The sequence below is a fragment of the Triturus cristatus genome, chromosome 3_2 (genome assembly GCF_964204655.1).
Source record: "Triturus cristatus chromosome 3_2, aTriCri1.1, whole genome shotgun sequence".
In the NCBI taxonomy this organism is placed as follows: domain Eukaryota; kingdom Metazoa; phylum Chordata; class Amphibia; order Caudata; family Salamandridae; genus Triturus; species Triturus cristatus.
Genome location: NC_140584.1, coordinates 1,169,168,984 through 1,169,196,313, shown reverse-complemented (window position 1 = coordinate 1,169,196,313; position 27,330 = coordinate 1,169,168,984). Strand labels below are relative to the sequence as shown.

Genomic DNA, 27,330 nt, shown 5'->3' with positions numbered 1-27,330 from the left:
AAGCGGGATGGGGGATAGGGACAAGACGCAAGAGAGACAGGCAATCAGTCAAACTCAAAAATAAAATAAAATGAATCAAACAGAGGTGATACGGTAGTCAGTGGCACTGACGGGGTGCCGGGTGGTAACTCAACCGTGTATGGCGCGACCCCCTGGTACCGGAAAAGAACCGCAAGGTAAGGAGTGTGTTGGGCGGTCTGATCGGGGCCGAGGGTACGGCCGGAGTACAGGCGGAGGAGAAGCTCACCAGGCGGGCCCAGAGTGGCTCACGAGAGCAGAGTGAAGTGACAGGAGTGCGGAGCAAAGGAATACTCACCCGCGTTGAATCACACTATGCTGTACACCTACCCAAAACCGCCGGAAACCGGGGTGGTGACTGCGAGTGAGTAACCCGGAGAGATATACCTGCAGTTTCCTGCTTCGTGACGTCAACGGGGGTGTGGTGTGGGCGTGATGCGTCACCGTAGCGATCACGTAAAACGTAAGGTCACATGGTATCGCAAACAACTGTGGCGGACATGTTGGATAGGGGAGAAGATCTATTCTACATATACCGACTGTTAAGTAACCAAGGTAGATGGTGTCATGTGTGGACAAGTTGCTGTACAAATATCGTGAGGTATGCCTTTACAGAGGGTTAGTTGTGTCAGAGATTAACAAGTAATAACACTATGGTTAATGATTATTAGTAGGGTCGGTACCCAGATTCCAAAACAACGCAGGCTAGAAAGAATAGTCTGCGAGGGGTATCCCAATGTCGTCAATAGTGTGGCAAGTATTAGCACTAAAACAAGGGGGAGGGGGGGGGACAGTACTAATGTAGTAATGCCAAACTATATGCCAACTAATGGAGGATAGCCTATATTACATATAGTGCAGTAATGATGGGACTATTGGACAGGATGATTAAGAGATGGAGCTCCATGGAATATCATCATTCAAACCCTCAGTGTGGCTCGCTAATCTGTGTACCCATCTCTGTTCAATCCTAAATAGAGATTGTTTGGAAATATGTTGGTGAGCTTCCAATACAATCCAGTGTAAGGAATCTGGGGAATGTTGAGTCTCTGTAAAGTGTCTGTACATCCTCGTGGTGGCTCGTTGGCAACGAATGTTACTTCTATGTTCGGTAATGCGAACTTTGACCGGACGCATGGTCATCCCTATATATTGTAGACCACACGGGCAGGTGATCAGATAGATACACTGTCTAGTGTTACAGTTGGTGTGTGTCTGGATGCACCACTTGAAGTTAGGTCGTAATGTCACTTCTTTGGTTAGTGTTGTGTACTTGCAAGCTGTGCAAGTACCGCAGGGATAATGTCCCTTAATAGCTGGTAAACCCCATAGAGTGGTTTGTGTCATATCAGTATGGCTCCTGGGTCTTGTATTGATCAAAATGTCTCGTAGGTTATGGGTTCTAGTGTAGGCAAATCTGGGTTTAGGTATCCTTAGGTCTCCTGTGTTCAAGATGTTCCAATGTTTCAAAATGACCTTCTTAGTTGGAACTGAGGTAGCTGTGTAGGAGGTGACACAGGTAATCGAGTCTACTGGTGGTTTGGAGTGGACTTCTAGTAGTGTTTCCCTAGGGTTATTTCTAGCTCTCTTCATAGAGTCTTTGATCACTCTGGTAGGGTAACCTCTAGTCATTAGATTAGTAGCTAGAATGGTGGACTCTTTCTTATAGTCAGTGGTGGATGTGCAGTTGCGTCTGATACGCAAGAACTGTCCAAAAGGCAGATTATCTTTGAGAGCCTTAGGATGGTGGCTCTGGTATAGGAGTAAACTGTTGCGATCGGTGGGTTTCCTATATAGACTCGTGGAGAGCTCCCCCTCAGATAATCTAATATTAAGGTCAAGAAATGCAACATTGGTTTCTGAAATGGTGTGAGAGAAATTTAGAAAGATGTTTTGTTGATTGATCCAACCTATAAAAGCCATACATGTGTCAATGGTACCATGCCAAAAGATTAAAATGTCATCGATAAAACGTTTCCACAGTTTCAGGTGGTGGACATATGGATTGTTGGTGTTATTGATGACATTCATTTCAAAGGCCGCCATGTATAGACAGGCCAAGCTGGGAGCAAAAGTACTCCCCATCGAAGTGCCCTGGCTTTGATGATATAATTGGCCTTTGAACTCAAAAAAGTTTTCAGTCAAAGCCAGGGATGCACACTCCATGATGAACGAGATTGGAGTGGGTGAGTCCCAATCTAGGGAATTGAGGGCCGCTTCTACAACTGTCAGAGTCTCCCCCTGGGGAATGTTTGTGTAGAGGGCCTCTACGTCTAGGGTAATCAAAAAATCAATGTCTCCTGGGTCCTCTATAGATTCAATGATTCTGAGGATGTCAGTAGTGTCCCTTACGAAAGATGGTGTATTCCTGACTAGGGGCTGCAAGAAATGGTCAACAAATTTGGACAAAGGTTCCAGTATTGAGCCTATTCCAGAGACAATAGGACGTCCAGGAACCGGAACTGTACCCTTGTGTATCTTGGGTAAAGTATAGAAATACGGTATTTTAGGTTCTTTCGCAATCAGAAAGGCTGATTCACGTTGACTGATCCAACCATTAGTAACAGCCTCATGTACTAATATAGAGATGGCACTCGCGAGGCGTGGGGTTGGATCAGTTTGGATAGGAGCGTAGTATCTGTCATTGTTGAGTTGACGTCTACATTCTGTATCATAGTCAACTGTGGATTGTATTACAGTTGCCCCACCCTTGTCTGCTTGTTTGATGGTTATCGATCGATCTGCAGCAAGTGCATTCGCAGTTTGTATTTCAATGTTAGAAAGGTTGTGGAAGGGAGAAGGAAGAGGTATTAAGGCTAGATCTTTTAATACTGCCTTCTCAAAAGTTAACACTTCCACTGGGACCATAGCATTGAGAGGGGTAAAGGTAGAGGGATTCCTCAAACCAGAGTCATCCTCTGTGCTTGTGGGTTTGTCCTGAAAGAAGGACTGAAGTCGTATCTTGCGAAACAATTTCTGTACTTCACAAAGGTCTCTGAATTTGTCTACTTTCGGGGTGGGGACAAAGCCTAACCCCTTTTGCAGTATTGAGGTCTCAGATTCAGTGAGAATGCGTGGTGACAGGTTCACCACTAGTTTCTCTTGTTCACCGTTTTGCTGCGTGTGTCCATCCCTGTTGTTGGTTGGTCCTGCCATTGCACCCGTTTTTGAGAGCTTCTTCTGTTGCGCCCTCTTCCTCTGCCCCAACCTCTGTCTAAAAAAGGGGGGCCATTATTGAAGAACTGAGGTGGTCCTGGTTGGAATGGTGGATATTGCCAATATGGTGGTGGTGGAGGATGGCCTGGAAACAGGGGAGGGCCCTGGAAAGTCTGAGCATTGTAATGGTAGTTAGAGTGTTGATTTCTCCGTGCGTTATTACTGCCCCAGCTCCCTGTACTGGAATTGCTATCAGAGGAGTCTCTTCTATCGGAGTTCTCATCAGATGAGTAACTATTCTTGACCGAGGTGTAGTCGGCCTTCAGATAAGGGAACACTTTCTCTTTGTCAAATTTTAGGATATCTTTCTGAAGCTTCGCTATTTTTTGTTTCATCAGATATTCTTTGTTGTCGGTAATCTCTGCATTGATCTCAGCAAGTCTACTCTTGTAGGCTGTAATCTGGATGGTGGTTTTGAGCGCTCCCTCAGCAATTTGTATTCTGACTAGGAGGGCTTCAGCTAGGCGTCTAGCTGTATTAATGATCAGCACTAGTAAATCCCTGGTGCATTTCCACGCAACCAGGGACCATTCCTTTTTGAAGGTTGCATCATCTAGAAATAATCTAGGGAAGTTGTTAATGATGAGCCCAGTGGGTGCGATGTTAGCACGTAAATATTCCGTCATTAGCGCACCATGGAGAGTTATTTTTAACCACTCTCTTTTAAGTTGCATCAAAGCATTCCAATCGTCAGATTGTGAGCCAGAGGCCATATTGCCATCATTTAGTAGGAGGGAAGGTGTTCTCTCCAGTATATCTGAGATGGCATCATCGCCGAAGCTAAGCCCCTGGGTATCCATGAGAATAAAGATAAGTGGTCAGTAAGTCGGACCGGAAGGAAGGATAGAGGGTCCAGTCTGGATTAATTGAAATCCGCTGGTAACCTATAGATTAATGTCCCACGGGTGGGAACCCGTGCTGGTACAATAATGCAAAGAGAGGGACAAGGCAGATGGGCTTCTTTAATGAGGTCCAGTGTACAAGCCCCAATAATCAAGAACAAAAAAGGGTACAAAGTTCCTCTAGTGCATAGAAGAGTTAGTTCAGGAAGTGAATGCCATCAGAACGGCCTAGTGGTAACTTGGGAAATTCCCTTGGTTTGAACTAGAGCTCTCACACACCCAGCAAGCTGGGTGTCATGCTTCATCATATGAGCTCTGCCCCTCGTCAAGGCGGCGCTGCAATCCTTGACGGGCACCCGAACCGGGGCTCTTTATCGGGGATCTTCTGTTCCTGCCGGTTGGTGCATGGGGGTAAGGGGGCCTGAAATGTGTAGATGTGTGAAGTAGTGAGGTTAAAAAGGGTCAGTTAGTCCTTGTCAATAATTTATTCGGAAGGTAAACTACCCGGTTAAAATTGGTGTAGAGTGGCTGATGTACTAGAGAAGGTGTCTAATCATGAAGCTCTACTCTATAGATCGACATGTTTCGTGCCTCGTGTGTCAGGAGGATCTAGGCACTTCTTCAGGATCATAAGCAACTATCTACACTACGTGGAGAGGTGTGTGCTACCTACCACGTCTTCAGGTGCATTGCCTGCGGACACGGGTGAGAAAAAATATAATTCCAGATGACACTCTGAACAATACTCTTCTAATTAGCAACAAGGATTATCACCAAGTTAAAAACCACAGAATTAAGGTTTGAATATATGAGCATATAACAACTGCTTAATCATTATAGCATATGGTGTATATTGACACCCAGTGTATAGTTCAAAGGAAGAGCGTGCAGTAAAAACATTTTGGTTTAAAAAAAAATTTTGTGAAGAATAAGAAAATAAAATACTCATGGACAAGGGATTGTAGCTGCGGACTCACCTAGTGGGTTGCTAGAAATTGCTAGCAACAGTCCTGGCGGTGACTAGAGGACACCGGTTGGGTCCTGTAGGAATGAACAGCGTCAAAAAAGCGGGATGGGGGATAGGGACAAGACGCAAGAGAGACAGGCAATCAGTCAAACTCAAAAATAAAATAAAATGAATCAAACAGAGGTGATACGGTAGTCAGTGGCACTGACGGGGTGCCGGGTGGTAACTCAACCGTGTATGGCGCGACCCCCTGGTACCGGAAAAGAACCGCAAGGTAAGGAGTGTGTTGGGCGGTCTGATCGGGGCCGAGGGTACGGCCGGAGTACAGGCGGAGGAGAAGCTCACCAGGCGGGCCCAGAGTGGCTCACGAGAGCAGAGTGAAGTGACAGGAGTGCGGAGCAAAGGAATACTCACCCGCGTTGAATCACACTATGCTGTACACCTACCCAAAACCGCCAGGAACCGGGGTGGTGACTGCGAGTGAGTAACCCGGAGAGATATACCTGCAGTTTCCTGCTTCGTGACGTCAACGGGGGTGTGGTGTGGGCGTGACGCGTCACCGTAGCGATCACGTAAGACGTAAGGTCACATGGTATCGCAAACAACTGTGGCGGACATGTTGGATAGGGGAGAAGATCTATTCTACATATACCGACTGTTAAGTAACCAAGGTAGATGGTGTCATGTGTGGACAAGTTGCTGTACAAATATCGTGAGGTATGCCTTTACAGAGGGTTAGTTGTGTCAGAGATTAACAAGTAATAACACTATGGTTAATGATTATTAGTAGGGTCGGTACCCAGATTCCAAAACAACGCAGGCTAGAAAGAATAGTCTGCGAGGGGTATCCCAATGTCGTCAATAGTGTGGCAAGTATTAGCACTAAAACAAGGGGGAGGGGGGGGGGGACAGCACCAATGTAGTAATGCCAAACTATATGCCAACTAATGGAGGATAGCCTATATTACATATAGTGCAGTAATGATGGGACTATTGGACAGGATGATTAAGAGATGGAGCTCCATGGAATATCATCATTCAAACCCTCAGTGTGGCTCGCTAATCTGTGTACCCATCTCTGTTCAATCCTAAATAGAGATTGTTTGGAAATATGTTGGTGAGCTTCCAATACAATCCAGTGTAAGGAATCTGGGGAATGTTGAGTCTCTGTAAAGTGTCTGTACATCCTTGTGGTGGCTCGTTGGCAACGAATGTTACTTCTATGTTCGGTAATGCGAACTTTGACCGGACGCATGGTCATGTCATGTAGTGTAGATAGTTGCTTATGATCCTGAAGAAGTGCCTAGATCCTCCTGACACACGAGGCACGAAACATGTCGATCTATAGAGTAGAGCTTCATGATTAGACACCTTCTCTAGTACATCAGCCACTCTACACCAATTTTAACCGGGTAGTTTACCTTCCGAATAAATTATTGACAAGGACTAACTGACCCTTTTTAACCTCACTACTTCACACATCTACACATTTCAGGCCCCCTTACCCCCATGCACCAACCGGCAGGAACAGAAGATCCCCGATAAAGAGCCCCGGTTCGGGTGCCCGTCAAGGATTGCAGCGCCGCCTTGACGAGGGGCAGAGCTCATATGATGAAGCATGACACCCAGCTTGCTGGGTGTGTGAGAGCTCTAGTTCAAACCAAGGGAATTTCCCAAGTTACCACTAGGCCGTTCTGATGGCATTCACTTCCTGAACTAACTCTTCTATGCACTAGAGGAACTTTGTACCCTTTTTTGTTCTTAATGTATGTCCATTGGCATCCAAACCTGGAAAATTGACCCAAGAATAAAATACTTCAAAACAATAGCCATCATTGGCTTCAACCACGAAGATAAAATCACCACCGGCTGCATTTGTGAGGCCATGTAATGTTACATGTCCACGGACTGCAGGTCTATAATTGTCAGCAATTAGAATCGGTTGTACCTGGGTTATGATTAAAACATTAACAAAAACAAAGAGGCAAACACAAAAAATAGTTTATCCTTTTAAAGGTTCAAGCTTGAACAACCAACAGACAAAATTAGATGCTCCCTAAATACTGTGGATGATTCATCCCCAACACCACGGACGTCTCCGGCGGCTGGTGTAAGGGCATTTATGGAAACACACAAGTACTACTCTAATAATAATAATAGAAAGTCAGAATGTAGGGACTGAGTCTTTACTATGTCAGTACCTATAGGTTCAAATCTGACTAGCTCACACTGCCTCACATGAACTCATAATCTTCTCAGAATATCATGTGATTGAGGCAACCTAGAGCACAACCCTCAAGTCCCCAAGGGAACCGTGGAAACAGATAATCACCTTTAGTTTCTCACTCATGCATGTCCATTATAGACAAAAGAAAGACACAAAGAAAGTTTACAATATTTTTTTAAAGTGTCGCTGTCTATTATGAAGCAATTGTGCCTCAATTTGAAAACATATACAACTAAGAAAGTAATCAAAATTACTAGCAAACTGTATATAATGATTAGCCCTGCCATGGCAAATGATATATCTACCTGGGCCTACCCTCACTATGTGAGCACAGGTATAGATCAGTGATTAGCACTGGACCCCAAACCTGGTATTTGTAGTTAGGTGGTCCAGATCATAAGTGTAAACTCATTCTACACAAGGCTGGTGCACCCGTTCCAAGACCAGTCCCTCTGCTGGACTATCCAAGGGGGCGAGTCACAGGTTATATGATAATCATATACGCTTAACTCAGTATGTTTCACGCACCTTACTGCCTGTACCATGAAGGGTTGACCCGCCAGGGCAAGCCCAATTGCCTGCAGTGCCTACCATAAGTCCGGTAATTATACATTCGATTATAGGCAAAATTCCCACAAATCATTAGATCTTACATTTTGGATAGCCCAAAAATCAATCAAATCGAAGCAGATTTTCTCCCTACAGGACCACAAGACAAGCACAGAATAGTCACTGTGTGCTTACCCTATTGAATGATTCTTGGAATAGGTGACTGTAACACTTGGGGCACAGTCTTTGCAGCAGTCTATACCATATTGCATGGTTCTCCATCTATGTCAGTCCGGAAGTATTGAAACAAATAATGAACAAACACGGGGAAGCTGCTGCCCTGGGAAACTTTCCTGTGGTGTCCGTAATGATTCTGTCCGACATTAAAGGTGAAGCTGAATCGTTGGCTATCCCCCAGCAACTCACGCAGGTTGCACCACTCAACCAGGAATGTGAGATACCTATAATTATTGCTGATTTGCTGATGTCTATACTTCTTTGGGTCACAATAATTTGGGAACCAGACCTACTCAACCACACTTTGGCAAGCCTAGCTCTAACAAGGACACTGCCAAGCAGTACCCAGAGTGTGTTAAAAAACAGTGGGACAAATCCAAGCCTAAACAAAAAGCTAAATCTCAAGGAGGTTCTCCACCACCGGGGCCCTCCTGCAATTACTGAAACAGTACTTATTAGCCTGAGTAAACAAAGATCGAAATGGCATAAATCCCATAAGTAGACCAGGCATTAGAAATACTGTGCATCCAATATAGTTATGTAGGCAGTACCCGTGGTCCCTGGCAATGTAAGGCACAAATGACATGCATCCTAATATCAGGGAACACTTAGGGCATGAAATGCAGCAGATTATAAATTCACAGGGATCATCACGTATCCCCGCAGTACATGAATCAAAAAATATCCACATTACTGCACACACTGAAAAGCAGGTTAGGGAAAAGCATATGAATCCCCATATACTGTGCAAGTAATGCATATTGTTAGGGGAATCACCTACATTGCAGTAAAAAAATAGGGCACAGTGTACCTGAGCTCCTTTTACATTCTTCGGTAATTCCTGTGGACCCTGGGAAAACAATTGCATTCAGGGATGAGTGGAGGGCACAGGAGCACCTGCGCGACTACCATACTATATAACGGCTCTATGCCACTTATCGGGGTCTCCCACAGGGAGTTCTGCCCCCAAGGTACGGAAAACACAGTAGGTGTGGGGCATAGCCCAATAATGGAACAACTGCTCTATTCTGATTTACCATAGGTAAAGCACACAGTACACTCAAGTCACTGTGAAGGCCATAGGGTGATCCATATGGCCTTCAGGTATAGGCGACACTGAGAGCCTGCCAAATAAAACAAGGATTCTGCCTGTGGTGGCTTACTCTGAAAATGGGTGGTGGGGCGGGATGAAAAAGTAAATAAAACAAACTTGCCACCGCACACCCCTCTGTCCTCACTCGACACTGGCAGCACCCGAAGCACCCAGGCTCCCAGAATCTCCAAGTCAATCACAACACTGCAGCAACATGATTGGTCTGAGCGGCCTGTTTGGCCACTCTGGCAGTGCCTGGGAGTCTAGGCATGTTCTCCACCGAGCTGTGCAACACAGACAGGTGGAGAACATGCTTAGTGTGCATGACGGTTTAGCCAGCCCTCTTGTTATTCTACTTTTATTTTAAAAAAAATTACAATGCTCAAAGAGCAGTGGGGCGAAGCTCCTATGCCTTAGCGGAGGAGCGCCACTGGATTCTCCGCTGCCCTCCCCTCCAAGACAAGGGAACTGAAGGCCACTCTGCCACACGCTAGTGCTCAAGACCATGAGAGAATTCCTACCGAGGCTACTCACATTGTTAGCAGCCAGCAGAAGACTTTTACAACATTTGACCTCACGGGCTGAGCTGAGGGAGGTTCCCGTGGTGCAACCTCAGGGGTGTGGTGATCAGTGATCTCCTTGCTCTGCCCTCATGGGATTCAGTACCTTGGCGCACTGCTTCCCCCCACTCTCTGTCCTCACAATCAGGAGGGTGACGCTGGCGACGTTGCCCTCCCTCTGGGTGGTGAGGCGATAACGAATGAAGGTCTTGTCTAGTGGTGCTCACAGAGCGCCTTGAAGATCGCTTACATGTGCTGATCATAAAACCTAAAGAATGACGCACTCACCAAGTGTTAGCCAGAGCAAAGTGGGGAATTAAGTGCTCCCCATGTGCTAATTGTAGGTGACTAGAGGGGCCGGACTCGTAGTGCCACGGCCAGATCTGGGCAGTCACTAGTCCCAAAAGAACACACAGGTCAAGCTGGCAGGCCAGCACAATGAAGCAGGTAGCTCTATAGCAATTCCTCTGGTAACCCAGCAGGGCTCAGTGCATCCAAAGTCCGGGATCAGCTGGCAGCAGGGCAACAAGCAGAAGGTCAGGGTCAGTCCAGATGAGTCCTTTGTGCAGCGCAGCAATCCCTCTCACAGAGGTTCAGTCCCTGTTCCAAACGTGCTCTAGAAATCATGGGGTCAGAGCCCCTGTACTTATACTCCAAATATCTTTGATTTAGAGGTGACTTCAAAGAAACCTTAGAAATGTGATGGAGCAGGTAGTGCAAAATTTTGTATACCTCCTCTATTTTGCATGGAGATACTAATTAGATAATCTATTAATTATATTATTAAACGAGTGCTGCATGTATATTAATTCAACATTATTAAAAACAAATTACACGTGGGAAACTGCTATTTGCATGGCTAAATAACTCATGTAACTAAAATCTGTACGCATATTAACAGTAGTATATGTGATAATTAGATATCGCATGCTTTATGTTGCTTTTGTAACGTTTGCACCTTCATGGAGGATCGAAAAGGTGAATATGATTTCTTTAAATGTCGCTATATGTTAGATTAATACAAAAACATAAAGGGATTAGTAAGGGGTTAACATTAGAATCATCATTTCTATACATTAATTATTCTTTTGTGTTTGTTTCGCTTAAGTTGACATCTGGGCCTAATCCAAAATGGCCGCTGTCACCGTACCCAGAAGTGGCCACCGTCTCGTGAAGCGTAGAGTTAACTACGCATATCGGGACGGAATCATGAACTTCTTAGCAACCTTTATACATCATGTCCCTGGTCAAGGATAAGAATTTGGTGGTCTGCCAAGATAAGGGAACAATCCAGAATACAACAGACCGGAACAAGCCGATACTAATGTGGACTAGTGACCTCACAACTCGGACTGAACTGAGGCGCTGGGAATAAGAATCGAACAATCCCAACCAGCCAATCACCACTGTTCTAGGCCTAAAAATGTATCTTCTTAACCTGAAAGGGTAGTAGAATAGAGAGCGACACAACGCCTTTTCCTGATGGTTCAGATGCTGCCCGACCACTTGATGACTGCAAACTTTTTCTAAATCCATGGGCTATGATAGATGCTTGCATGATTTCTGGTCCTTTGATAAAATTTGGGACTGTAACGTGCTGAGCAGAGGACTTTGAACATTTGGCCTGCTTTATTCAGACAATTTACGACAAATTTGGTTATGCAGAGCCAATGAATTAGAGGACCCCAGATAGCCAGATTAGGTAAATATGATGTTCTGTGATTTACTTAAATTGATCTCGAAATTCTAAACTTTTGACGAAACAAATAAAAATATAAATCATTATGAAAATATAGATAAACAAATATTGATTAACAAGAAAATATGAGTTTGTGGTGTTTCATTAAGGGAAATAAGGATTCTGAATCTTAAATGTGTTTTAGCTGGTTCTAAATCACCATCAACCAATCCAACTAATTGGTCCGTCGACCAAGTGGGTGGAGTGCCTTGATGTTTAGGATTAGGCATCTATAGGCGACGATTGCTAATGTATATTTGTTAAAATAACTTTTCTCTCCCTATAGGTTATAAGGTGTTCCACCCACACGTCCAGCGTAAGAATTATATCATCCCTCCTGTGTGCAGACTCGTGAAAGAGAGAGACGTATGAGTGTTGGTGTTATGGGCCCCACCAATGAATGCGTGTGAGAATGAGGTAGTGTGACGGCGGGTCTGCGACGTAGGGAGGACGGTTGTGCTCTCCCTCTTTCCCCGGCTTTTTGCACTGGATCAAGTGCACAACACCCCCTTCAACTCAGCTCTGGCTCCAGACGTTCAGCAGGGGATACACCAGCCCTTTGTGTGAGGGCAGGACACAGCCTGTAAAAATGTAAGTGTGCGCCTCCTCCCTCTCTCCAGGCCCAGGAAGACGATCAGTATGCAGAAGGATGCATAATGTCTTTGATGTCACACCCAGCCCTTCCTGTGTTGTGGTTGTCTGGAAAGTATGCACAAAGTGTAGCTGTCAACCATGCCCAGACATGGATTGGAGTCAGACTGCAAAGCACATAGTTATAGGCACAGAGAAATGCTCACTTTCTAAAAGAGGCATTTCTAAAATAGTAAGAAAAAATCCACCTACACCAGTAAGCATGATTTCTCACTACCATTCTAAATATACTAAACATGGTAATGCTACTCCTTTCAAATCAGGAATTACCACTTAAACATATAAAAGGTAATTCCTAATGCTAGCCTATGAGAGGAGTAGGTCTCACAATAGTGAGAAACAAAATAGGCTGTTTGTCACTACCAGGACCTGACACACTATAAGGGCACATGTCCTACCATTTACTTATTCAGTACCCTGCCCATAGGGCTAGCTAGGCCCTACCTAAGGGAGTGACCTATGTGCAATAAAATGGGAGTTTAAGGCTTGGCAAGTAGTTTTAAATGCCAAGTAAGAATGGCAGTAAGTTGTGCATGCAGGCACTGCAGTGGCAGGTCTGAGACAGGTTTGAAAGGCTATTTCTGAGGGTGGTGTAATCGGCGCTGCAGGCCCAGTATTAGCATTTAATTTACAGGCCCTCGGTATATGGGATACCACTTTAGAAGGGATTTACAACTAAATTAAATGTGCCAAACAGGTGTAAATCAATCATACCATGCTTTAGAGGTGAGAGCACATGCACTTTAACACTGATTAGCAGTGGTAAAGTGCACTGAGTCCAAAAGATAGGAGGAAGAAGGCAAAATGTTTGGGGCTAGCCCTGCAAAAAGGGCCAGGTCCAACAATTAGACACATGGTGAAGTTGGATCCACGACCTGTATGGGGTAATGGGGAGCTTTTTTTGCATTGTCAACTCGCTCAGCACTCTGAAAGCTGAAAACTCGTTGCCCTTGCAGTTTATTTTCAAGACAAAGTCTATAGCAACCTGCAACAGACAAGAGGCTATTTGTCGATCCCACCCTGCATTCAGGCTGTACAGAAGAGGAGTACTTGTCTCTTAAACTTCCCACCCTCACAATGGAGTCACTCCCTGACTTAGGTGATAAAGTCAAATCTGGCTCCTCAATGGATCCTGCCCCAGCCCATATTCTTGTTCAATGAGCCCAAGCAATCCTTCCCCAGTGTTGGAGCCCCTCAACATATGTATTTCTACTGTAATAGTTCCCCAAGGGTGGAAGCACGTAGTAGTCAAGCCTCTGCTAAAGAAGTCTAATCTGGTCCCATCGTCCAGGCAAACTATAGACCTGTCTCCCTGTCCCCAGCCACGGGGAAGATACGCGGATGACAATTCACTCCTTAAGCCAACTGAAACTGCTTTCGGGACTCAGCACAGCAAGGAGACAGCACTGTTAATGATCACGGAGGAATCGAAACTGCTGCTCAACAAAGGAGGCTCAGCTGCAATCATACTTCTTGACCTAAGCACCGCCTTCGTCACGGTCAATCATGCAATGCTGGTTGACAGGATGAAGGACTCTGGGATAAAAATTGCTGCATTGAACTGCCTCTCTTCATTTCTGAGAGATAGGTCCTTTCAAATATCTGAGCGCCCTTGTTACTCTGATGTTTTTGCATTAAAATGTGGGCTCACACAGGTCTCCTCGTTGAGACCAACACTGTTCAACAACATTTTTCTAAGCCCCTTAGCAGACATTGTCAAGGAATGTGGAGTGTTGATCCTGTCTTACGCAGACGATATACAACTTGTCATCTCACTCTCCCCAGAGACCGGCCTAGTCGAACAACATCTGGCCCCGTTACCTATAGAAAGTTGCATGATGAACTATTCACTTAAATTACATGGAGATAAAACGGAGGTGATGGTGCTCGGAAACAAACCAAACCCTCAAATGAATAGAGACTAGCCAGGTACTTTAGGACCACCCCAACCCCCATTGACCCATAAAGAGTCTAGGAATGTGGCTTGACAGTGCCTTAACTATAGAAGCCCAGGCAAAGAAAACGTGCAGCTTCCTGTTTTGGGATGATCAGCACCCTACAAAAAATGATTGCTTCGCTGGAGAAACTGGTTTGTGCTGCTCGTCACTGCCAGGACTGCCTGGATTCTTACCCCAGCCTTTTGATCTTCCATCACGCCTCGCGGCCCCCGCTGCGCGGGCGCCGCTCGAGGGACCGGGACTTCGCTGTTCACTGCCTGGGTCATTGTGGACGCCCTGTTGATGCCCTGACTCTACGCTCTACGCTGTTGGCCCCCCTGTGCTGTGCTGTGCTCTGCTGTGGTGAGGGGACGTTGCTGGTTGCTTGTTTTACGGTGAGCGACCGGCGTAACCGGGACTGCGAGGACCAGGGTGCTGTGCGGGAAGCTGATCATCCGCACCTGGTCCTCTTCCCGACTCCTCCCCCAACACCTTCATCAGGCGGTGCAGCCCTTGCATTACGGGCTTCGCTGGAGAAACTGGTTTGTGCTGCTCGTCACTGCCAGGACTGCCTGGATTCTTACCCCAGCCTTTTGATCTTCCATCACGCCTCGCGGCCCCCGCTGCGCGGGCGCCGCTCGAGGGACCGGGACTTCGCTGTTCACTGCCTGGGTCATTGTGGACGCCCTGTTGATGCCCTGACTCTACGCTCTACGCTGTTGGCCCCCCTGTGCTGTGCTGTGCTCTGCTGTGGTGAGGGGACGTTGCTGGTTGCTTGTTTTACGGTGAGCGACCGGCGTAACCGGGACTGCGAGGACCAGGGTGCTGTGCGGGAAGCTGATCATCCGCACCTGGTCCTCTTCCCGACTCCTCCCCCAACACCTTCATCAGGCGGTGCAGCCCTTGCATTACGGGCTTCGCTGGAGAAACTGGTTTGTGCTGCTCGTCACTGCCAGGACTGCCTGGATTCTTACCCCAGCCTTTTGATCTTCCATCACGCCTCGCGGCCCCCGCTGCGCGGGCGCCGCTCGAGGGACCGGGACTTCGCTGTTCACTGCCTGGGTCATTGTGGACGCCCTGTTGATGCCCTGACTCTACGCTCTACGCTGTTGGCCCCCCTGTGCTGTGCTGTGCTCTGCTGTGGTGAGGGGACGTTGCTGGTTGCTTGTTTTACGGTGAGCGACCGGCGTAACCGGGACTGCGAGGACCAGGGTGCTGTGCGGGAAGCTGATCATCCGCACCTGGTCCTCTTCCCGACTCCTCCCCCAACACCGTTTCCTTTCTCTTCATAAACATAATTTTGCCCTCACGCGCTAGCGGGACGCGCGCGGGTCTTAGCACGGGGCTAAGACCGGGCAAAGAGCGGGCCGTTTGAGGCCGTTCGAGACTGGAGACACTGGGCTGGGCCACCCCCCCTGCAACTCGGCCTTCTTAGTGAGAGAGATATATATATCAGAACTTGCAGAAAGAATGCCTAGGGCTAAGGGCACCGCTACCAATACTACTCTGGCTGGAACTTTGGACAATTTCATTGTTAGGGCAGCCAACATTTTAGAACGTGAAATTGATTTAACAGAGCGTCGTCTCTCGTTGGACTCGCTTACTGCCAAACGTTCTTCTTTGGGGACTATTGCCACAGTTGTTTCACCTGCGCCTTATAATACTATTTCTGGCACAAATAATGGTACGATTAGCGAGGGGGGTAGTATTGACTTAACTATGGACTCTAGCTTGGAAAGGATAAGGGCTAATACTGCTAGAAATACCAACAGATCTGACATCTTGTCTGATGCTGTGAATGTTCAATCTGACGGTGTTTCGACTCGAGCTCAATCACATGCCATCTCTGATGTCACCTCCCCCCTTCCTGCTTCAACCCTAGGGGCCAAACCAAAACAAAAGGCTGCCCCGCGTGGTAAAAAGGGGAATAAATCTATACGAAGTAACCCCAAACAAATCCACGCAAATAGATGAGAGTTTCTTCTCAAAAATAAGGGAAATTTTTGATAACTCTACCCGACCGTTTTTAGACAGGCTCATCAAGATAGAAGAGCGCCTTAAAAAAATAGAACAAATTGCTCTAACAAATCTTGAAATTAATCAACTAATGAAGATAGATTTACATAGAGAGCATAATAAATCCCTCGCACCAGCTAATATTGCAAGTAACTCTATGGAGAAAACCTCTCCTCTCCTGACTATTCCTCATTTGGCTCTGCCATTAGATACATCCCGGAGAACCGGTGAGGTTATTGCTTGCACTGTAAAATCTACCAGCATTAGTGCCACTAAAGATCAACTTATAGCAGAAATACCTCAGCAGAAATCCCCAGATGCTAATATAATAGTTACTAACAACACGGTACATAATAATAATGCGAAAGTTAGCAGTAGGGTTTTGCCCAATGAAAACGTACATAACCTACCCATTCTAGATCTTCCACCAGAATCCGATCCATATGTTATTGTTTTGACGGGTGTACCTTGTATTGGAGCTAATGTTACTGAGTCATATCACGAGCTAAAGAACAAAACAATGCATTGGCTCAACAACAACCGATCACTCCCTCCTGGCACCCACGCAAAGATTCTGTTTGTGCGGAGAGTTAGTTGGGTGGGCAGAAGAAATAAAGATACAACAGGGGACTGTATTGTGATCAATTTTAGCAACCCTCATGTGGTTAAACACATCCAACAGACACAATCCTCCTTACATTTTACCAGCATTACCCCTTTCCCACTTGCTTATTTCTATCCTCCCCAAGCTAATAACAACTGGTGGGTTCAGGTTGGGCGAGGTAAAGCTAACGGCAGCTTTGAAAGAGGCGGGATGGCTATAACCGACCAGGACTGGTTGGAGTCTTTTTCATGCGCAAATAGGTACAGTTGCCTAGATGCGGTTGATTGACTGCCCCCTAATGACACCCCAGCCTCAGAACTTGTAGGGACGGCTGTAAATAAGGATGAGTTAAAACCATTTGATCCACAGACAGCACAATTGATAGTCCCCCCTCTGGTTAATCCTGATACTACTTTTAGCAACTTTATGACGGTAGAGACTCCGAATTATCCCTTAAGTCCAAACAGTGGTCCGGTTGTCAATGTTGTTTCCTGTGAAATTTCTATTCCTCCTTCCTTGCAAGAGGCTGACACATGCTCTGACCTCACCCTTTTGTCTTGGAATATTGCAGGTCTGTCCTCCAGACTAGGAGACACAAATTGTATCACTTTTTTGAAAACGTTTTCGTTCATTTGCCTCCAGGAATGTTGGACGGTTGATCCCATTCATATGATGGGCTACCGAACTTATCACACTCCTGCAATACCCACCACTAGAGGGAGAAACAAAGGGGGTCTATGCACTTATGTCTCCAACTGTGTAAAAGACATAAAAATCTCCTTTGCTCCAGCCTCTGCTTTTTACCAAATTCTGCACATCACGCTTGGGGGAAAGTTACATATAGATCTGATAAATTTTTATAACAACATACCGAAAGATCTGTGGGCCTCAACACTCAAGGAACTAATTGAATCCTTAAAAAACTTGGACGCCAAGGATTCCTCTGATACCTGTGTTATTTGGACTGGCGATTTTAATCACACGTTATGTCCACTCAGTGATCAAAACATATGTGACCTGGGGGAAAGGGAGGGCGTTCCTTCTGCACATTTTTCCCACACCCCTTTAGGAAAAAATCTAAACGACATACTCTTCTCCTTAGATTTGGGTTTTGCTAACGAACTTTGTTCTCCTTCAGTCCCATTCAGCCCCACTTTTATAGGCAGAGGATGTAACTCCACCATTGACTTCCTGCTTATATCTAAACGCTATTCTGACTATATTTGCTCGTTTGAATTACGCGAGGTAGCAATGAGTGATCATCTACCCCTCAGTTTGTCCCTGGCCATTCCGAAGGCTAAAAGCAACACTGATTCTACGGTTCAGAATCTATACAACCATAGATTGCGGCTTGCCAGGAGGAATGGTTATACCTTAAAATGGGACAAAGTAGAACCAGCGGCCTTTCTTGGTACTTTAATCCACTCCAGGGTAGATGAATTCAATACTTGTCTAATTGAGAGCGCCGATCCTTTAAAAGTGACCGATGCTTTCCTTAGTATCTCTGCGGAAATTGGGAATCTACTTACAAAACCTCTTCATCATGGGGCTAACAAAACCAAGAGGTGGTTCGACAGAGAGTGTAGTAGGACTCACGCCTACTTATTGACCCAACTAAAGAGAGACCCCAGAGTAATGGTGGATGTCAGATCGGCCAGATCCGCTTATCAAAAGGCAGTTAAAAAAAGGAAGAAACAAATTAAACAGGATGCGTGGTTCACCCTCCGAGAAGCCTGTCAATCTAAAAACAATACTGCCTTTTGGAAAGCAGTGAACGCTCCTTTTTTTACTAATAATGAAACAGACTCTATTGAAATAGCAATCACTGAAGAGACCTGGGTGACTTACTTTCGGGAACTCTATCAAGAAGACCCCACAGTAGTTACAGAAGGGGGGAAAAATTTAAGATTACAGGATAGACTGCACTTTCCAATTAACGTTGCCTTTTCTATCGATGAAGTTCTGATAGCCATTGATAAGAGCCCAGCGGGAAAGGCTCCGGGCCCGGACGGAATACCCGTGGATATATATATAAGGCAAACAATAAATTATGGGCTCCTCTTTTAACCAATGTTCTTAACAGCTTTACTAAAGTGGGTTTCCCACGGACTTGGCAGGAAGCCATCGTGGTCCCCATTTTTAAGAAAGGAGATCGTAACACACCGAAGTGTTATAGACCGATCTCCTTACTTGATTCTCTCATGAAGATCGCGGGGAGAGTTATACTTAATAAACTGCAAACATGGGCCGACGAAAAAGGTATTCTCTCCCAGTTCCAATATGGTTTTAGGGAAGGTTTGGGAACTATTGAGCAAGGATTGAATCTAGCTCTGCTAGTAGCCAAATATGTTGAGGCAAAAAACGAAAATATATTCCTCACATTTGTGGACTTAAGCTCGGCTTTTGACTGCATCAACCACAACAAACTCTGGCTAACCATGCAGGACATGGGTGTGGACCCAAACCTTCTAATTTTTATCAGAGAATTATATCGAGATGCGGGTGCTAGGGTTCGTTTCGGAGATAAGGGGGAGTGCTCTTCCAAATTCCTTATAGGAAAGGGCGTGAGACAAGGCTGCATTTTAGCTCCTTTTTTGTTTAACCTATATATTAACTCAGTCGCATCTCACCTCCTGGAAGATAAGCAGGACTATCCAAAAATCGGCAACTCCCACATCCCCATTCTTTTATATGCAGACGATGCTGTAATTATGGCCCGGACTCAAATCGGCCTACAAAGATCGATTAGCAAATTCTCAGAGTACATGGGCAATAGGGGTTTAAAGATCAACATCAGCAAAACTTTTACTATGTGCTGCACAAAAAAGAAGAACCTTCGCTGCAATTCTTTTTTATCCGACACAAAACTTGCGATTGTCAACACTTTCTCCTATCTGGGTATTAATTTTGATAAAAAGGGCACTTGGCTAGCAGCAAGGGAATCAAGAAAATTAGCCTTCTCACGAGCTATAGGAGCCGTCAAACATTTCTCTAACACGGTAGGGGGTCGTCCTGTATCAGTGCTGTTGGACATTTATAGAGCCAAATGTGTATCCACCGCACTGTATGGTGCAGGAATTTGGGGTATAGGAAACGCCTCGACCATCCAGATCTGTCAAAATGTTTTTCTTCGTTTTTTACTGGCAGTACCTGGGTCCACTTGCTCTTACGTTTGTCATCAAGAGCTGGGCGTACCGTATATATCTGACCTCATTAACCTAGAGCCCATTCTGTTGTGGCACAAAGTTTGGTCGGGCACCGAGACGGGCTTGAACAGGGATATAATCAAGGACTGTCTTGGCTTAGATGGGTCTCCAAAAATCTCCTGGTTCAAATATCTAAAAAATTTCTTTGTTGAGATGGGCCATCCGGAATTCTTTGAATCCCCAGACACCATGGCAGAACTGTCAAGAAAAAAACTTAAGAAATTATGCCTGGTCTTTCTGTCAGAGAAACGCTGGTTGCTGGAGAAATGTAAGAGCTCCGTTATGGCTAACCATTTACTTATTCAGAAGCAAGGCATACAGCCATACTTGAATCTTGTCCCTAGCTGCTATTCTCGAATGCTTTTAACCCGATTTAGGGTTGATGCCTTTTTTAGATTAGTGACTTTTCCTGTGATGAATTGTTGGTCTAAGGAACTTATTCCCTGTCCCTGTGACGAGGTTTCCGTTCAATCTTCTCTGCATTGTATCCTTTTTTGCAAATATTACTCAGAACCTAGGAAAAGGTTGCTCCGACCCGTTTTAAAAAAACTAGGGCTGAGGCAATGTAGAGTGGCTTTGGTTAAACTGCAATTGCTGGATGACGAATTCCTCATTTTCTCTATTTCAACATTTCTTAAAACCATTATAAGATTTAGGATCTCCATGAATTAGGATATGTTTTTAACTGTTATTAATTTGTACTGCTTCTTGTAAATAATGAACTATTTTATATGTATGCTTTTATGGTTTTTCTTTTAAAAATCGAATAAAGCTGTTTTGACTTGATTGCCGTCTTACCCATCTCCTGTATAATAACTATAATAACTATGTATAAGGGTCATTCCTTTCGTCATCCCAGTCCGACATGACACAGCGAGGTATATCCCCAGGGGGTATCACTTAGAGTATATATACACCATCTCTTGCTAAGGTAGTCATAGGAGAAAAGGACTTCCATGCCGACACACTGATGCAAGATGCTGAGGCTCCTGCATGCAGACACTCCAGCTCGCAGTGGTCTGACATCTCTTGCGGGGTGTCCATCTCGAGACCAAGACGGGGTCCCACAGTCTCTCACTTCAGGTAATGGGGTTGACTTTATCCTAGAGGGATTCTTGGCTTTACACCCACATACATGCTAGGTACATCTAGTTAGGGACACATCGTAGGAGTATGTATCTTTGTGTCATGTATTGTATATACTTGCCTGTATTCATTGTTTTAGCACGATGGTAGAAATCTACCATCCTTTTACTCTGTTGGTGCTTATTATCATTTATATCTGTTACTGTCTAATGGTTGTTTCAGCACACCTATTTTACACTAGAATGACGCTGGTTCAATAAATGCTTATTGAAAAACGTCCCCACCGTTTATTCTGTGTATCCCTCTGAGACAAAGTGAGCACGAGTGAATGAGCGAAAAGAAGTACTTTGTTTGCACAATTCTGAGGGGTCAGGGTTGTCATGTTCAATGGTTGCCAAGAACTATTCTCTCCGTGGTAAGAGGAGTTTCTAGTGGCACTGTGAGATAGCTGGTATACAGGCTGACATATCCGGTAGGGGTGTCCAGAATCAGTCTGACTCCAATACTACAGTATATGTCGTCTAAACGCGTGGATTCTATATAAGTACTACACGTCAAAACCCTTCATTAAAAAGTGCATTGGCCACATTGCATTGACTCCCAGTAAAAGAAAGAATTGACTTCAAGACACTCTGCCTGGCACATTGAGGAATACATCGAAGAGGCCCTTCTCTGATTATGGACCTTCTGGCACCTTATACCCCTTCAAAGACTCTAAAGGTTTCTAAAGCGCAACTGTTAAAGGTGCCTCGAATTCAAAGGACCAGATGAGGCGGCAGGTCCTTATCATACTGGACCCTAAAACTTTGGAATTCTATGCTGGCCCACCTGAGAAACAAATCGAATGAGATCTGTTTCAGGAAAATGCTTAAGACCTCGCTATATCCTCGCTAGCCATTCTTCCGAGTATTGATTCACCATCACAGGTTATGCCTCACTCAGTGCTGGAAAGTCTTTGATTAGCCACACGATTTACAAATCAGCATAACATAAAATAAAAGATCTCTGGGTGGGCAGACTCCATATGAGGTCTTTTTGGGCAACAAAATGTACGTTCCAGAGCTTGACGGTCCAGACATTGTGGGAGTAGGCACGCCCTTGGACGTAAATGATTGTTTCTCTAGCTTGAGGTACCTCTCTTCTGTTCTACATATAAAAATCTGTACATTTATCAACTTAAAAATGAAAGAATAGCATCAGGACCATAACAATTGTTCTGACAAATCCAAAAACTAAAGCCACATAATAGTTGCTCTCACAATTCTTCCACTGTAATCCACCACAATGTTACTACTGCAATTCCCAACATACACTGCTCCGCAACTTTTTCACTTTTCACATGGCTACAAATCCCATTTAATACTCACGTCGAACTCCTTAAGCCACCATGTCTCCCGGAAAAGTATTGGGTTGTGACTGGATCAATTTAAATCGAAGTGGAAAAGACATCTGGTCCATGAAGGTGCAGTATTCAGTTCTGTGGCCAATTAGTTCGTCAATTACTGGTCTGATCCAATCAGAGCCATCACCTCTGCTACCAGATCTGTCGGTATGCAAACCTATCTTAAATAATCATCATGCCAAAAGCACAGCAATGACTATGACTAGAAGTGGTGTAGTCCCTATGTGGACTTTGGAGCTCCCCGATTAGACCCGTCAATAATACATTCGAGATCAAGTTTAATAATTAGTACTGAGACATTCTAATAAAAATGACAGACACAGGTTTTCGTTTGAAAAATTATATAAGGAAATTATAGTAAAAATACATTAGATATATGCCATCAATAAGTTTAGCAGCAAACACATACAATTCATAGTAACAAAGAACTCAGTAAAATTCTATAGGAAATCCGGCATAGATTTGCCTTCTAAAAGTGGGAAATAGGGTTGAGCCCTGGGATGCAGAAAGTAGTGTCTTTTATAGGACTTAGGACAATGCACTAGGACATAGTTCTCAGGATATGCACCAATGAGGTACAAGAAAGAATTTTTTTTTTACTAAAGAACACATTTCAGGATTCTCGCATAGAAGTATTGCATTGGACTCAGGGACTCTCAGAATTTATTCAAGCATGTTAGTCCATGCATTGTATACTGACAGCTTGGGACAGTTTGAAGGTCCTTGGTTAAGCACCATGCTGAGAGAAGTCTCTGGGAAAGCTCTTTAATTGTCAGAGTAAACTTGCACTTCTTTATTTAGAATAAGAAACCGCAGTATTAGTCAATCATCAATCATTCTTTTATTTAGCATTTTAAACAATGCATACAAAATACATATGAAACATGCATAAAATATAATCAAATAAAAGCATCCTGACATCTATACAATTCATTTTCCAATAATTCATTAGTCTATCCAAAAGCAAGGCACAATGATATTCTTGATAAAATCTATGTAAAACAGTAAGGCATCAATTGGTAAGCAAATTAAACTAATTTATGTATAGCAGAAATGAGTCATTCAGTGCAATTTGCCTACTGATATTTAAAATCAAACAGATTTTTTTAAAAAATGCAAGCAGATACAAGCTCAAGATAGGAAAAGATCTTAAAAAGTAGCCTTACGGCTAGAGCGGTAGACCTCGAAGCTGGGGATCCGGGTTCGAGTCTCGGCAATGACGCTCAACATCCTGTGATTCGGGGCAATCACTTAATCTCCCCGTGCCTAACAAAAATGAATGTGTCCTTTTGTAGCGAAACTGGTGCTCATGTAAAGCGCTCTGATACCCCATGTCTCGGGTCTAGTACGCGCTATATAAAACTAAAAAAAAAAAATAATATCCATTATATTGGCGCATTCATCTTTCTAATCCTTAAAACGGCTAATAAATAAGATGCAATTGTATAAAAGACATAAGTGTTTTCCAGTGCTCGTAGTGTTTCCAGTGACTGCTTATGCGTATTTAAACTACATTTTTTCAATAAAGGAATAATAAATTTAGCTCTATCAGCCTTATAAAAAAGGCAAAAGAAAGGAAAGTGCGAGATGGATTGCTTAGAGGAGCCATCACATGGACAGTGCACCAACTGATTTACCGTGTAAGTCTGTGCCGGGTAACCAGACATTAATGTAATCAATCAATCAATCAATATTAACTTTATTCAGATAAAAACTGCATATCCATAAAAGTACAAGTTTAAAAGAGACACAATTCATTACAATAAAAGTGGTCTCCAGTGTTAGTAGATAGGTCATAATTATACAATCCTATTAAAAACGTAAATCAGAATCATTAAATGAATACATTAAAATTAGCAAAAATACAATCAAATAAAAACGTTCGGGTCAGAAATTTAAAACAAAAACCATTTGAATGAACCAGGGTGCATAGAGTTACGAGTACGCACCGCCGTTTTCAAAAAGGATCCAACCTGAAAACATAGTTCATCATCAGTTATAGCTAGCACCATCCCATAGGCTGCCTTATAATCAGTTACATGTCGAGCTTTAAAATATGGGGTAAGGAATCTTTTAGTGAGAAGTGAGTAATAAGAGCAGAAAAATAAAAAATGTAACATTGATTGCTTATGTATGTTATTACAAGGACAGTATAAAAGATCGAGGTTGGCAGTAAAACTGGTAGGGAATGACAACAGATATTTCATTGTGTCTGTCCATAGCCGGAAGAGTAAGCCCCTTTCCCAGCAGCCAATTGATTTTAAAAGATATCTAGGCATCGCTGGGATCACATTCTCAATTTGCATATATCTAGCAACTGAAGCTTTTTTACATTCCGTTGCTAATCTTGTTTCTTTATATAATGCAAAAAGGGTTTTTTCAAGAGATTTAATACTAATGGAGCAATGGTCTAAGGTAATATAGTTGAGTCTGAATCTCACCAAAATAAAACGATGTCTGCCATTAGTGACAAATGAAAGGTAGGATAGATGCCCAGTTGCCACATATGGTAACGCTCGATAGGCTTTAACTGAAATGTTGGTTTGCTCGTGCTGCCATCTATCCTGTGTACATTTGGCAATAAAAAGTTCCTTTAAACAGCTTTTAGGAAAGGATGCACAATGGGACGGTGAGTCACACAAATACTCTAAACCCAGCACTCTAAAGGATTTTTCACATAGGCTAGCCACGAGATCGAAGGGACTCGATCGAGGGATGGAACATACTTTAACACTGTTTGGTTTAGAAATACAGTTTCCTTTTTCCAAATTGATAGCCATGCCATTAGAGGGGCCAATTTTATAGTGTCAGAAATAAATGAAACACCCAATTCCTTATGAGCTATGATGTTTGGGAAAGAACTGGGAATGGCCAACAATCTTTTTTTAAAAGTATGCTCTGTGGCTTGGAGAGAGTCAACGTGTGCTACACCCTAGACTCTATCTATAGCGACCTATAGGTCGCTATAGATAGAGTCTTTGCTGAGTAAATTTCTAGTATTTCTTTGATTGGTTTATTCCCCAAATTTAGAGCAAACTTCCAGAGGCCAGCTATACTTCTAGACATCTGACTCCCTCTTTTACTGACCATTGCAGACCATTTTAATTTGTCATCGAAGAGGATGCCCAGTTAAGAAACGTTTTCTACTCTCTCTAAAGTTCTGCCGTTTATATGAAATCGCTTGGGTTTTCTCCTATTTTCCATGCAAAGGGCCATCACATATGACTTGGTTTAGTTACCAGGTAAACCAAGTTCAGCCATATCGGTTGAGTACGACTTGATGTCCTCAGGCTACACCATTTATGCGTTGTAAGGTGATTAATGAGTACCATCTTCTTCATCTATGTACTTGCAACAGATCTTTTGTTATATTCTAACAAATAAATCATATATATGTTCGGATATCTTTTTATCATTCTACAGGCCCCTTGAACCCCTGAAACATATGTGTTTTACGCCCTGAAGAAGGTGACACTCCAGATAGGGGGGGATAGCACCGAAACACGCGTCTGCGTGTCTTCTTGTTTTCCTGTCCCTCAAATCGATCTAAATTACGTGTATCAACCCTTGGTCGGGACGATCTCTTTGATGCAGATAGAATGTTTTGGTGATGAATGTGCAGTATGGAATTATGCTGTGAATGGGTTTTTTGAATCCTCGATTTGTATGAATGAGGTATGTCAGGCTGTCCATTTAAAGCGTCATTTTGTTGGGGCTATTATTGATGTATATATTTTATTATATAATAATTACGAATTCTGATACTGAACCATTGTTTTGTGAATATTAACAAGACAAAAATAAATGTTGTCATAATAACTGATTTGTTCGCCCTCCTTTTGTTCCATATATGGTCTAGCCTGAGTGACTTTTTGATATAACGACTTATTAGCGTTTATACAATTCAGATAGGTAGAGCAACCTCTTTGTATTATTGAGCACGACTTAATGCAAGACTGTAATTCTATTGAGGTTCTTGCCAACAAGACCGCGTCACCCGCGTAAAGCATGACCGGGACTCCTATTTGACCTGCTACTGGGGCATCCTTGCGGTTTTTGCTCAAGACCTCAGGTAACTTGTTCGTATATAGGGAAAAAAGAAAGGGGGCAAGAACGCAGCCCTGGCTCACCCCCTTTTCAATCCTGAAAGGCTTCGAGCATTCTCAGTTTTCCCGTATCGGATCACGGCTTCTGCTCAGCTATATAAGGTTCTAATAAAGCGAGTTATGGAGGAGTCCACGCCCATTGAATCCATAATTTTCTACAGTTTACTGTGGGATACACAGTCAAAGGCTGCGGACAAGTCCATAAACGCCATATAGATTTGGCATTTCTTTGCAGTAACATATTTAGCTGTGATCAATGCGAGGTTGAGGCATTGATCTGTCGTACTCCTCCCCCTCCTAAAGCCATATTGGGCCTCCGCAAGTATATTATTTTCCCTTGCCTAGTTCTCCAGTCTATTTAATAATAGTCTGCCCATTAATTTGGCTGTACTATCTAGAAGGGAATTTGGGCAGTAATTAACTGGGTCAGCTCCATTTCCCTTCTCATAGATTGGAATTATTACAGTCTGACTCCAGGACGGGAGAGGGCCATTTTTCTCTAAAGCATTAAAAGCTATAGTCAAGACTGGAGCCCACAACTCCCTACTGGTCAGTAAAACATCCACCGGGACGCTGTCTGGGCCTGCATCCTTCAATGCAGTGGATTGGGATAATACTAGATTTATCTCGTCCAAAGAGAACTCCACTGCCGGGGAGCCTTCCATAGGAAACTCCAGGGTCTCCTCGTCTCTTTGCAAAATATCTTCTGAAAATGGGTCAGCCAAGTAGCCTCGTCTATATGAAGATCTGAAGTGGGCCCCTTTAACCCCTGTAAAAACGGGGAATTAACATTAACAATATTTAAATCCCATGCTATCATCAAATTGTTAAAGGCATCACCTTAAATTTGGTGATTGAAATGGACAAGTGTGTTT

General features: G+C 43.9%; 1 long non-coding RNA gene across 3 annotated transcripts in view; it reads right to left on the bottom strand.

Moving 5' to 3' along the window:
• Positions 1 to 27,330, bottom strand: part of LOC146859369 (uncharacterized) — a 245,347-nt gene that overhangs the window by 146,398 nt on the left and 71,619 nt on the right. For all 3 annotated transcript variants that reach the window (XR_014980097.1, XR_014980099.1, XR_014980098.1), the window contains exon 2: positions 22,315 to 22,490. This is a non-coding gene — a long non-coding RNA (uncharacterized LOC146859369). The remainder of the gene's footprint in view (positions 1 to 22,314; positions 22,491 to 27,330) is intronic.